Here is a 13804-nt window from a genome sequence, read left to right on the forward strand (position 1 = left end):
CGCTGGTCTGTATTTCTTTTCATATTTAATGTAAAGCCCGGATCCCGTCATGCCGCGCCGTATTATTGCTATTGCCGTGTTTTTGTCCGTGTTCGTATTTGTGGTTGTTGTTTTTTTCTGCCTTCTCTCGTGTGTCTTTAATGTTTGCTTTCCGAGTGTGTCAGTATGTGTGTGAGTGTCGATTTGCGTGTTTGTGTCTTTGGTAAGTTGTTTATGTATCTTGTTATTATTAATGTTTCTATTTTTAGGAGTGTTGTATTTCCATGTTCGTGTGTGTAGTGGTTTATTTTTAGAAGAATTAAGAACATGTTATTTTTAGGAGAATTAAGAACATGTTATTTGTATCGTATCTGAGTGTTTGCTTTATATTTAACTGAGCGAACTTTTTTTTTTACTCACGTGTTGTGTTTATTAATGTAGTGGTTTTTTGAAGCACGAAAATATTAAGTGATGTATTCTAACAAAAAGAAACCATGCTAAATTCACCGTATCCAAGTGTTATGATTTATCTTTGCGTTGACAAATTTTCACTGATTTAAAAATGTCACTGTTGCCTTTTCATATGTAGCGATTTTGTCCACCGCTGAACACGAATAGCCACGTGATGTTTTATAGGTCGAGGCATTTATAGCATAACAAAATAAGGAGACAACGCTGCCGCCCTGTCGCAACAAAGAGCAAGGTCACCTCCTCCCTCAGTATTCCGCCTCGTGGTTTTAGTGGTTTATAAAATGTCATAAAATTCCCTTTGCCTGCAAAAGTCTGCGAGGCGTCACTCACGCCGCGCGGCACTGTCTGTCGGCGGCCCTTGTTGACATGCTGGAAGGAAGAACCCTAAATAGCAGCATCATGTAACACTATAGCCCCTGGGTCGTAAGCTCGGCCTTTAGTATATTCTAAAAGCACTTCATTCTCGCGCTCTCCTCCGTCATGCATGCCTGAGTGCGTAATGGAGTGCGTGTGTAGGAGGTGCGTTGTATTCTGGGTGCGTGGATGGCAGGCTGGAGATCATGTGCAAGAATCTTTTTGAGACGATCTGTTGCCCGTCCTCGGCTCGCCCACCGTGGAGGAAGGAAGCTGACCATGCACGGACAATGGGGCCTCTTACCAACCATGCGCCCGGGAAAGATGCTGAAATATATTTAGTCTTGTTATCAGCAGGTTGTCCGGTCCCCAGCTGAGCTTTCTCCTCTCGGAACAACAAAAGTCTGCAAGTCTGTCTGCGCGCCAAGTCTGGCCAGTTTAGTGTAAAAAGACGTATTTTTCTGGCTGGTGGGAATCGGATGACACGTTGGACTCGCCGCTGTCATGTCAAGGGTGCCTCCCGTGTTTTCCTGCGCGTTGAGTGACCAAAGTGACGTCGACAAAATTAGGTTTGCACAGTAATGAGCGTGGCAGCCTCACGTTTACACGGAATTGAGGATGCTAACGTGAATTATTCTAAGTACACTAAAACACGTATACATAATCAGAGTCGAGGGTCCAGGCCACCAACTCGTTTACATTTGCTGATGTTTTTCGCCTCAGGTTGTTAGGCAGCGGAGAGGACTGGTGGAGTGTGACTTGATTCAGTGTGAAGTAATGTGAATTCTCTAAGCATTCTCTTCAGTTCTTCCTCCTCCTCCTCCTCCTCCTCCTCCTCCTCCTCCAACCAAAGAGTGTACGGTGCTTGTCCTTGATCCCTCATGTCGGTCGCAAGAAAAAATACCGACAAGCCCAACAACAAATTCCTTCTGCGAGTCGAATCTAATGTTAGAAATGCGACCCAGTTAACGCCTGGCGGAGTTTCCCTCGTATTGCCTCAGTGTACGAAGCTCACCAGAAGAAAGAAGAGGAAGCGGAGGTGGAGGAGAAAGAGGAAAAGAACCAACGGCAATGCGCTGCGGAAGAAATAGAAGAAAAAGAAGCTCTGGAATTACTGCAGTGCTTCTCCACTTATTTGGTGGGGGATAAAAGAGGAAATATTTAAAATTCTTGAATCATGGCGTGTGTATCCACAGCACCACCTCCTCCACCTCCACCTCCACCACCACCGCCAGTACCCGCAGCCTAGTGCAGCAAACTCATGAATTTAAATAGAAAGCGAAGCATTACGCGTAGGAGTTACAAAACGCCACGAAGAACAAAAGGAAAATAGAAAGGAAAATGGGAAACTGAAAAACAGAAATGAAGATAATGTAAACTGCGTCCCTTTGCCCGAAGAGCTATTTTCATATTGCAGCTGACTGAATCGTATACAGAGAAAGACACTGCACCTGGACTGAGGCAAGTGGGAGGAAAAAAAGCAGGTGGGAAGAGGAGAGGTCACGTATAGCAAACAGAGGAAGATTTAGTTAGAGGTCACGCTCAGAGAGGGAAGAGAAAAGAGGCGAAGCAGGAAAGAGTGGAGGAAGGAAGGGAGGCAAGAGAGGAAGAAACAAAAAGGTTTAAAGCCCCAGCTGGGGAAGAGTTAAGGCAGGTCATGGGAGGGACGAAAACAGGAAGAGGCGAAGGAAGGAGGAAGAAGAGAAAGGGAGAAAAGTGCGAAAGATCAGGTATATATGGGTTGAGGTGGGCCAGGTAATTCCCAGGCCAGAAAGAAAGAGAGGAAACAGAAAAGGAGAGTTGAGAAAGGAAGAAAAGGCCGAAAGATCAGTTTAGAGCCGAGAGAGGCCAGGGCAGAGCAAAACCACAACCAATGAGACGAGAACGAGATGCAAAGCGCAGTGTGGCGTCGTCTAATTCGCATCACATTACACGGCAGGGCAAGCAGACGCAACACAGCAGAACACAACACGGCAGAACACAGCACTTTACACACACACACACACACACACACACACAAACACACACGCACACGCACACACGACCGAGTGAGGGAAATTGCAAAACGAAACCACACTTCACAGATTGCAATATTGTCACGACTTTCACAACAGACCGCATATTTTGCTCCGAGTATTGCAGCGTATACAAATTGTTAAGTCGCCTCAAGGTCTACTGCCCCGCGCTCGAGTACAAGGGAGGGGTATGGGAGGATAGGGGTAGGGGAGGTTGACCAGGGGGAAAGGGGTGGGGGGGACCAGGGAGGAGGAGGAGGATCAGAAGTAAGAATGAAGGCCAAAGGGGAAAAGGGGAAGGTTAGAGGAAGAATGACGGCGAAGAAGTGTGATGGTAGTAGAGATAGCAGTAGTTTTTGTAGTAGTAGTAGTTGTAGTAGTAGTAGTAGTAACGAGGTTTTTTTTATTTACTTGTTTGTTTTCATTGTGTGAGCGCATGTCTTGAGGCTTAACAGATGACTCACTGGTACTAATTAATTATAACTCGTGCAGTGTTACCCAAGAATGGTAATTGTGACTCATTTAGACTGATTAGAATTTATTTCTCTCTCTCTCTCTCTCTCTCTCTCTCTCTCTCTCTCTCTCTCTCTCTCTCTCTCTCTCTCTCTCTCTCTCTCTCTCTCTCTCTCTCTCTCTCTCTCTCTCTCTCTCTCTCTCTCTCTCTCTCTCTCTCTCTCTCTCTCTCTCTCTCTCTCTCTCTCTCTCTCTCTCTCTCTCTCTCTCTCTCTCACACACAGCAATTTTTCCGCCCCTCTCTTTTAACACTCCGTTATTAAAACTATCCTCTCGTTCTCCGGTTTTCCCTCCAACAACCTTTTCCTTTTTTTCCTGCCAGACCAACAGACAATATATCCCCTCGCCAGCTTCTCCCTCCCGCTGCCTCACGATCAAACATCCACACAACCTTCGTATCTCACTCCCATTAGCAACCATTAAGAGTTGGCGAGGTTTGGTAAGCTTGTCTGACCCTCTTACCGTCGTATCTAAGTTAAGATCTACCTTTTTACACCTTTTTCCTAACTTCTACGTAAATATTTTTTCATCCTTGCCGATGATTTTTGTTTTCATGAGTCTCCCTCTCTAGAAATTGTCCTTTTCGTTTTCTTTTTTACCTGACTCTCCCCGTAACAGGTATGAACTCTATCCCTTTGTGGTACTGGAAGCCTTTTCTTGTCTATTCTGGTTCCAAGCGCAGTCAGACTCATTTAATGGACCTTCATATGCTGACCAAAGTTTCTATTTCTTTCATCATTTTTGGGGATGTTGCTTTTTTTATCGGTCTATCAACGTCAGCCTTCCTTCTTATGAGCTAGTTACAATTTATAACAGTAAGTAATAGTAAAGGATCTCTCTCTCTCTCTCTCTCTCTCTCTCTCTCTCTCTCTCTCTCTCTCTCTCTCTCTCTCTCTCTCTCTCTCTCTCTCTCTCTCTCTCTCTCTCTCTCTCTCTCTCTCTCTCGGCAGGTAAACCTAATAATCAAATCATTTAATACCTATGGTCAGTTTCTCATCCCCTTTTCTCCCACGCTCCCTCTCTTACGCTTCATCCTCCTCCTCCTCCTCCACCTCCTCCTCCTTCTCCACTTCATCCTCTTCTTCCTCCTCCTCCAACTCCTCTCCCAGCCGTAAAATTTATGTTCGAGTCAAGGATTTAAGCACAAGCCATTTTCCTTGCAGGGATTATTTTCCTCTCTGTTGCCCTCTGTCACCGGTGGCTTGCCAAATCCCCTCCTCCTCCTCTCCCAGCTGCGTTTATTATTTTGTTTTATTTCTCTTCATCTCTCTCTTTATCCCTCTCGTCTTTCAGCCTGATTGGTTGCGTGGGTGTCTGTGTCTGTGTCTGGCTTTGTGTGGGTGAAAGGAGAAGGCTCAGAAGGCTTATGTATCAGTGTGTGTGTGCGTGTGGGTGTGTGTGGGTGTGGGTGTGTGTTTAATTAGTGAGCCAGTACATATTTTTTCATCTAAATCTCTCAATTTTACCTTTTTTTTACATATAACTGCTACGTATTATTATTTTTTATACAAGTTTATCCTTCAAGCTGTTCCGTTTTCTTTCATCCTCTATTCTCTTACTATATGTCAATTTCTTCTTCATTTTTATCCTTTTATCCTTTATTACTCTCTGTCTATCTTTCTGCCTTTTCCTTCTCCTCGGATCTCATTCTCCTCCTCACCATCTTACTCTGCCTCCTACGACATCCCTTTCCTTCCCTCCCTTCCACGCTTCCCTTCCTTCCCTCCCTCTCCCTCCCCTCCTCTCTCTCTCTTTCTCTAGGCCATGGAGCGAGTCGATCTTCACATATTTTCTCCCTCCCATCGTCTTCCACACCATTGACTGCAACAAATCATTCCCCGCCAGACATTCTCTTTGCCTGACACCTTTCCTTCCCTCCCATACGCCTTCGTTTCCTTCTTTTTCTTCAACGTTCCTGTCTAATTTTGTGTTTCTCTTCGTCTTTTGTCGTTTTTTTCGTTTCTGTTGATGGTTTTTTTCCTTCAATCTTTCATTTTTTGTTATTTCTGTTTTTCCATTTTTCCTTTCCTGCATCCTTCCTTCCTTCCTTCCTTCCTTCCATTCGTGTTTCCATCCTTCCTACTTTTCTTCTTCCCCTCCTCTCTGTCTCCTTTTCTCCTTCCATTCCATACCTTTTCCCATCTTTCGTTTCTTGCATCTTTCCTTACTTACTTTATCCTTCCTTCCTTCCTTCCTTCCTTCCTTCCATTCGTATTTCCTTCCTTCCTACTTTCCTTCTTCCCTTCCTCTCTCTCTCCTTTTTTCCTTCCATTCTCTCTTTCTTCTGCACTTACATTTTCTTTCAGTTCTTCTCTTCTTAATTTCTTCCTTCCTTTTATGTTTTTTTTTTTTTACAGTTACATTTTTTTTGTTCCTCCAATTTTGTAGACTTGTATATTTTTTTTGTTTTTTTCTCTCTTTTCTTTTTTTCCCACATTCTCGTTTGTCATTTTCATCCCAGTTTTATTCTTCTCTTGCCTGTTTTTTCTTTATGCTGGAAATTCTGATTCTTATTTTTTTTTAACTTTCTATATTTTTTGTCTATTTCTGTATTCTTTTTTTGGGGGGGGCTTGTCTTTGTTATTCCAATTCAAGTTTCCTTCCCTGTCTATATATATTTTTTTCAGTTCCTGTCTAGTTTAATTTCTGTAACACTTCATTCCTTTTAAACTTTCCTTCCTCCTCTTTCCATCTCGCCAATCTCCACCAAGCTGCCATCATCCCCTTCTTCTCTTCTCTTTCCTCTCTTCTCCCCTCTTCTTTCCTCTCCTGTCCTCGCTTATTCTCTCCACTTCTCGTGTTTCAATTCTCCTTTGCTCCCCTCTTTCCCTTTTCCTCTAGAATATCCATTTTTATCCTCTTATCTCTCTTCCTCCAATTTTCACGTCTTATTTTTTTATTTTTTTGTTTTATCTTCAATCGGATTTTTCTTCTCTCCAAGGTTCGTTAATTAGTTTTTCTTTTTTTTTCAGTGGGGGAGGCTCGATGTCGCTTCTTTTCTTGCTTATCTTTCTTTCTTTCTCTTTTCCCTCCCTTCTTTCTTTTTGTTATTTATTATTTCTACCTTATCTTCTTTCTATCTCTCATTTCTTGCATCGTTTCTTACCTGCCTCTTCTTTGTTTCCTTCCTTCCTTCCTTCCTTCCTTCCTTCCTTTCCTTTCTTCATCTTTTCCTTCTTCCTTTCCATCTTCCTTTTCTCCTTTCCGTCATTCCTCTTCTTCTTCACTTTCATCTTCTTTCCACTCTTCTTTTTTCTTAATTCCTTCTTTCATTTTTTTTTTCATTACAGTTAAAAGCTAACACCGTAAATAAGATAAAAGAAAGGCAGAGGAAAATGTAAATTAAGAGAGACGGAATTAGAGAGAGAGAGAGAGAGAGAGAGAGAGAGAGAGAGAGAGAGAGAGAGAGAGAGAGAGAGAGAGAGAGAGAGAGAGAGAGAGAGAGAGAGAGAGAGAGAGAGAGAGAGAGAGAGAGAGAGAGAGAGAGAGAGAGAGAGAGAGAGAGAGATTCCTGCACTCTCCTACCACGTCTTCGGTTTCAATTAAGAATACTTCACGAGCCTGGAGCCTCATTTGATTAATTCTTTTCATACTCTCCAAGGTTTTAATAATCCACTTTTAGCCACTGACTTTATATTTCCTTTCCTCTTTCTCCTCTCCATAGCACCTCCTCCTCCTCCTCCTTCATCTTCTCCTCCTCCTCCTTCTCCTCCTCCTCCTCCCTTCCTTCCTTCCCCAGTCCCTCTTCTTTTTCTTTCATCCATCTGCGTCTGCCTCTCTCTACCCCTCCGCATATGTCTTCCTCCTCCCCCTCCTCCTCCTCCTCTTCCTCCTCCCCCACTCTCTCTCTCCTCTCATCTTCCTTCTTCCTTTTAGAGGTTTCATTTGGCTTTCATGTGCTATTTCTTTTTTTAGTCAGTCTCTCTCTCTCTCTCTCTCTCTCTCTCTCTCTCTCTCTCTCTCTCTCTCTCTCTCTCTCTCTCTCTCTATCTCTCTCTCTCTCTCTCTCTCTCTCTCTCTCTCTCTCTCTCTCTCTCTCTCTCTCTCTCTCTCTCTCTCTCTCTCTCTCTCTCTCTCTCTCTCTCTCTCTCTCTCTCTCTCTCTCTCTCTCTCTCTCTCTCATTCTCACTCACTATCTGTATCTCTATCTCTTTATTTATCTATCTTTTTATCTATCTTTCTATCCATATCATCCGTTGTCTGGGGTCTAGCATTTAATAATTCTTTTTTTTTTTTCTTTTTTAGGCGAGGCCAGAGTTCAGTTTTTCTCTTTAATTCCACTTTTAGCAACGCCTCCGTGTCAGCCGCGTTCTCTTATAAGTCATCCATTGTGTTTTACGGATCAGGTGACTTAATCATTCAGTACCGTCGCTCCCATTCTCTCGTATCAGAATTCAAACCAAGTCTAGTTTTCTCGCATTTACTTCTGACCGCGTTTTCCCTCAAATTAAAGCCGTTTTCTATTACTTTCCACTTGTTTTGTTTTTCATTTAGAGCTCCAAGTTTGTTCGTTCTATATCTTATTTTCGGAGCATCTTGACAAGCGGATTGACAGGTAGACCAAAACTTTATTCGTATTTTTCTTTTGCTATAGGTAATGGGGGCCCGACGTCACACTTTCCTTCATTTTTAAAGTAGTAAATTAAAAGGCTTTCGTTCCTCTGATATTTAGTCTTTTTCTTCCATCTCTTTTTCTCGTACAACCTCAGCTCTTCAATACAACTAAGCCATAAAATAAAACGCTTCCATTCATCTCATAATTATTTTCCTTTTTTTTTATTTCATCTCCTTTGTCGCATACAACCTTAGCTCTTCACTACAACAACCAAGCTATTTCACGTCATTAGGGAGTCTCGAATGCAATCCTGCCTAACGAAATACCTTTAATTGGGAACGCTATCTACTTCGTATTTGGTATTTGCGTCAGCTTAGTCAGGAAACTCTAAATTTGGTTTGTCATCAGTCAGTTTCACCACTATATGATTTTTGTTTATTTGTTTTTTTTCTGCAAGATGATTATCGGGTTATGAATATTCACTTTAAAATGTTTAATCTTAATACCGGAATATTCTGCAGTACATAGCGTGTGTTCCAAGATAATTTATCCGCTAGTAAAAATTATAAATATCTTTGAAAACGTATCAGGTCACTCAATATATTCAATAAAAGTTATAATTCCTATTTTGCATGAATATCAGGACACCACAAGAACCGAACCGAGTCTTCGTTAAATAAGTAATCATTCTCTTGGAAATTCATGGAGCAGCAAAATTTCTTCTTTTCGGAACATTTTTTTTTTCCTCTGCAAAATTATACGAACGATTTTTCCCCGGAGCGTCCCATTGTGTAAGTTAGCGTCTGAAAGGCTGCTCTATGTCGCCCCTTTACGCATGGACAGCCTCTCGTGTGGGATTGTCTGACACACACAGCATCGTTGAACAGCGTCGAGTCAAAGGCTATTGTCTTATCCGAGGCCCCTCTTCTCTCTCGCCGGTTCGCTCTCTCTCTCTCTCTCTCTCTCTCTCTCTCTCTCTCTCTCTCTCTCTCTCTCTCTCTCTCTCTCTCTCTCTCTCTCTCTCTCTCTCTCTCTCTCTCTCTCTCTCTCTCTCTCTCTCTCTCTCTCTCTCTCTCTCTCTCTCTCTCACCTGCACACTCAGTCAGCATCGAACAATATACCGCGCATTTTTATATAATCCATCTTTTATTGCTGTTGTTCTGTAACTTTCACTGTTTTAATAGAGAAATGTCAGGACACAGCTCTTTCCTTTCCCGTATGATCCTATTAATTGTTGTTGTAAGCTTTTATTTTTTCAGGGGGGTAGAATCTAGATAATTGATATTTGTTTTTGTGATCTGAAAGGACTCGGTGTTAATATTTCTTCGTATAGATGGATGTGTGTGTGGGTGTGGGTGTGTGGGTGTGGGTGGGTGTGTGTGTGTGTGGGTGAGTGGGTGGTTGTGGGTGTTTTATTTTTTTCCTAATCCTTACCCATGTTTCTCGTCGTGTTTATTCACTTTCACATACCACTCACTCGCGTCCTCCACCTATTTCTCCTCCAACACCCCCACGTCCTATTTCCTCTTGCGCTCCCTCTCCCTCTCCCTCCTCCTCCTCCTCCTATTCCTGTTACTCCTCGCCCCTCCATTCATCCACTTTCCCCCACCTCCACTCTCCTCCTCCCTCTTCACACCTCCCCACTCAATCTTGGTAGCCACGATATAATTCAATTTATTCTTGTTTCTTCCACCGCCTGTTATTTTCCCTCGTCGTGTCCGCTTTACTCTCGGAGGTGACACGTACTAGAGCGATGGAGAGTGTGACGCGTGAGTTAAAAATAAAAAGAAAGCTTAAGAAAAAGTCTTCATTTAACTCTTAACCGGACGACAGAAAAATTAGAGAGCCCGAAACGAACTGGTCCCCGGAGAAATTTGCAAAAATGAACTGCACGCGAATTATTGCGGGAATTACTACCCACAGACGATACGGCGTAGAGGTCAAAGTAGGTTAAGCGAGGTCACAGTGGGAGGGAAGGTAATGGTAGTCGGTGGTGGTGGTAGACGGTGAACTGATGGTGATAAAGACACGTTGATGGTGAAGTAATGGTGTCAGGTCGAGAAGTTTGGTAAGGAGAGACGTTCCCAGGTACTTGATTAACACCTGGTGGGAAAAGGTCAGGTAAAAAAAGAGAGAGAGAGAGAGAGAGAGAGAGAGAGAGAGAGAGAGAGAGAGAGAGAGAGAGGCAGGCTCAGATTAGAAGGTTTGTGGCCATGATTAACTTTTTATCTATTCCTAATTTATATGAGCATTTCTAATTAAGTAAGAGGATATGGAGAGAAACAAATATACAGACAGACAGACAAGGAAAACAGAAAAGAATCAGGCAGACCCACCAACAAACACACACACACACACACACACACACACACACACACACACACACACACACACACACTCACCGAACCAAAGAGTACTGGCGATTGAAGAGGAAGTGAACGAACCGGTGCGTCATGAAGATTAAAATGTAGCGAGTGAACGAAGTGGAAATTATAAGATCCTGGAAAGCCGGGGACGGGAAACTGAACCCTGGCGGCGGCGTCCCTAAGGGCTGTTCCTGTGCTATTAAAAGGATCATTGTTTCCTTAATGCGTCGTCCCCTTGAGCAAATGGATGAGTGCAGCGCAGCGAGCCACCTGAGGGAGGAGGCGGAGGTGCAGGCAAAGCAGGAGGAAGGGAAAGAAGCGGAGACGCGTATTTGATGGTAAAGTTGATATTTAGCGAGATTTCTGTAATTATCATGAGAGTATTTAGAGGGAGAGAAATGAGTACAGAAACGAAGAAAACAAGGAAATAAAAAAACGAAGAAAAGAAAGAAAGGAGGAAAAGAGAAAAAGAAAAGAGAGAAAGAAGGAAGTAGGAGAAGAACCAGAAGAAGAAAAGGAAATGTAGAAAATTAAGAACCTCTGAAGAAGAAAAAGAAATGGAGATGAAGAAAAGGAGATTGTTTTTTGTTTTCTCTTATATTAACAAAGGCGTAAATTTTCCACAGTACAAAAATAGGACAACAACACTGCCGAAAAATGCCTGAGAGAGTAATACAGCGAGACTATCAGAACGCGAGACACAAAACGACCCTGCACATTAGGCAGAGAAAAATAAACCTACGAAAGCACATTAGGATTCGAATATATTTTCCCTAAAGACCCGCACTGAATGAAAAACAAAACAAAACAAAACACACGGGCATCCATTACTTGAACGACGAACACGATGAACACTTAACAACGACAAGCAAACAAACTTACTACGTACACAGACACGCATCGTATTTACACTAGATTGCACTGAGATTAACCGAGTCCGAAATTGTACGTTGAAACACTCGGGATTTGAGAACCTCGTCGTATATGTTGTGACACACGGAATATCAGATCACACACGGACTCCCTTTCCTTAATCTGCCCCGCCGCTGCTCCCTGTTTCTCCGCGTCTAATAGTTTGTAATCGTCTCCGGTAACATGGTATCCGGCGACTTACATACACGCCCTTGAAGCCAGTTTAAGGATGTTGTTTTGAGGTTTGAGTATGTTAATTGTTTTGTTCTTGATGGTCATGTGTTTTACTGTCTCACTAGCCCCCAGCAACTCACTAGGCGCCCTTGAAGCCATTTTAAGGATCCTGTTCCGAGGTTTGAGTGTGTTAATTGTAATGTCGTAGATGGAGACTTGTTTTTACTCTCTCTCTCTCTCTCTCTCTCTCTCTCTCTCTCTCTCTCTCTCTCTCTCTCTCTCTCTCTCTCTCTCTCTCTCTCTCTCTCTCTCTCTCTCTCTCTCTCTCTCTCTCTCTCTCTCTCTCTCTCTCTCTCTCTCTCTCTCTCTCTCTCTCTCTCTCTCTCTCTCTCTCTCTCTCTCTCTCTCTCTCTCTCTCTCTCTCTCTCTCTCTCTCTCTCTCTCTCTCTCTCTCTCTCTCTCTCTCTCTGCCAACATCGTTTGTCAAGAAGTGTTTCCTAGAATATAACGTTCATCTTGTCGATTCGTCCGTTCCGGGAAGTACTTAGGTATGCCACGCTCACCGAAGGAGGAAGGAGAGTGGGCAAGGCAGCGAAATGTGTATGGAAGTAGCGAAGCGAGTGAGAAATAATGACATTGGTGTTAGGAGACGAAATCTGAACGTGTAATGTATCAGCAGTAAATCAACAACAATAAAAATACCAACAACAGTAATAAAAACAACCGGAGCAACAGTAGTAGAAGTAGTAGTAGTAGTAGTTGTACTTATAGTAGTAGTTCTAATCATAATAGTAACAATAATAATAACAATGATAATGATAATGGCAGAGAAGTGAGATGAAAGGAAACAAAATAAAAATAGATTACTTCATGGTAGGATTCGGGTCTCTGGCTGGCTGGCTGAATGGATTGGCGACTGACTGACTGACTGGCTGGCTGGCTGAACGGATTGGCGACTGACTGACTGACTGGCTGGCTGGCTGAATGGATTAGCGACTGACTGACTGACTGACTGGCTGGCTGGCTGAATGGATTGGCGACTGACTGACTGACTGGCTGGCTGGCTGAATGGATTAGCGACTGACTGACTGACTGACTGGCTGGCTGAATGGATTAGCGACTGACTGACTGACTGACTGGCTGGCTGAATGGATTGGCGACTGACTGACTGACTGACTGACTGACTGACTGGCTGGCTGAATGGCTGGCTGACTGGCTGGCTGGACGGATGGACAGATGGGTGACTGGTTGGCTGGCTGGGTGATTTCTTCAGAGGAGGAAACCCGGGCAGCCAATCCACCCAGTCACTTTATACACCCACCCACCCACCCACCCAACGACTGACCCACCTACCCCCCTACCCCTCACTTACCTAACCAGCTACCTACCCACCCACTTACCCAGCAGCCAGCCACTCATGAATAAATCTCTATCGCTTGCTCGAGCTTCTCCAAACCTCACCTTTTCGTCTATATTACGTGTTTTATTATTATTATTATTTGTATTATTATTTGTATGTATTATTGTAGTTTTGTATCCATCCTTTAATTCTCTTGCAAAACTAACAAGACCGTAAGAACATGATATTTTCTCTTCCCCGTCTCCAATTCTCCATCCTTCTTACACTCTTTCCTCCTCTCTCTTTTTCTCTCCTTTCGTCCATCCACCCTCTCCCTCCCTCCCTCCTTCCCTCCCTCCTTCCCTCCCTCCCTTCTCAATGTTACCTCCCTCCTCCTCCTCCTCCTCCTCTCCCAATGTCATTACGCCCCATAAAAGTGGCTCATTACGCCTCAAATTTGCACTTGTTTCTTAACGTGAGAGCTTGCATCGATGAAGGGAAAGGAGCTTGATCTGAGGGAGGGAGGGAGGGAAGGAGGAAGAAGGGAGGGAGAGAGGGAGTGAAGGAAGGAAATTGGAAAAAATGTGTGTTCGGCAAGAGGAATAGCGGAGGAAAAGGGAAATGCAGAGTACGGAGAAGAGAAGGAAACGAAGAATGTGTGAGAGAAAAAGAGAAGGGGGAGGGAAAGGAGCATACTGGATAGGAGGGATGGAGGAAAAAGTTAAGAATGCAGGATTGAAGGAGGAGGAACGAACTTAGAATGCAGAATATGAAAGAGCGAATGGACAAGAGAGGAGAAACTGAGAGAAGAAAGAGGAGTATGCATAACCAATAAGAGGAACTGAAGGGGAAGAGGAGGCTGCAAAATAGATAGAAGGGAATCAGGAATAGGAGCTTTGAGGGTTGGAAGGAGGGAAAGGAGATCGTAAGCTGGGAAGGAATGAGAGGGAAGAGGTGAATGCAGGAGAGAAGTAAAAGAGAACCATGGGAGGTCAGGAGGGATTGAAGAGCAAAGAGCAAAGCATATACGTAGCAAAGAAAATAATATAAGCAGATCGGATAAGAGGGAGGGGAAGGTGTAAACAGAGAATAGACAGCACGGTGGAAGGAGGAGAAGGAAGGAAAG

This window comes from Eriocheir sinensis, chromosome 2, assembly GCF_024679095.1.
Source record: "Eriocheir sinensis breed Jianghai 21 chromosome 2, ASM2467909v1, whole genome shotgun sequence".
In the NCBI taxonomy this organism is placed as follows: Eukaryota; Metazoa; Arthropoda; class Malacostraca; order Decapoda; family Varunidae; genus Eriocheir; species Eriocheir sinensis.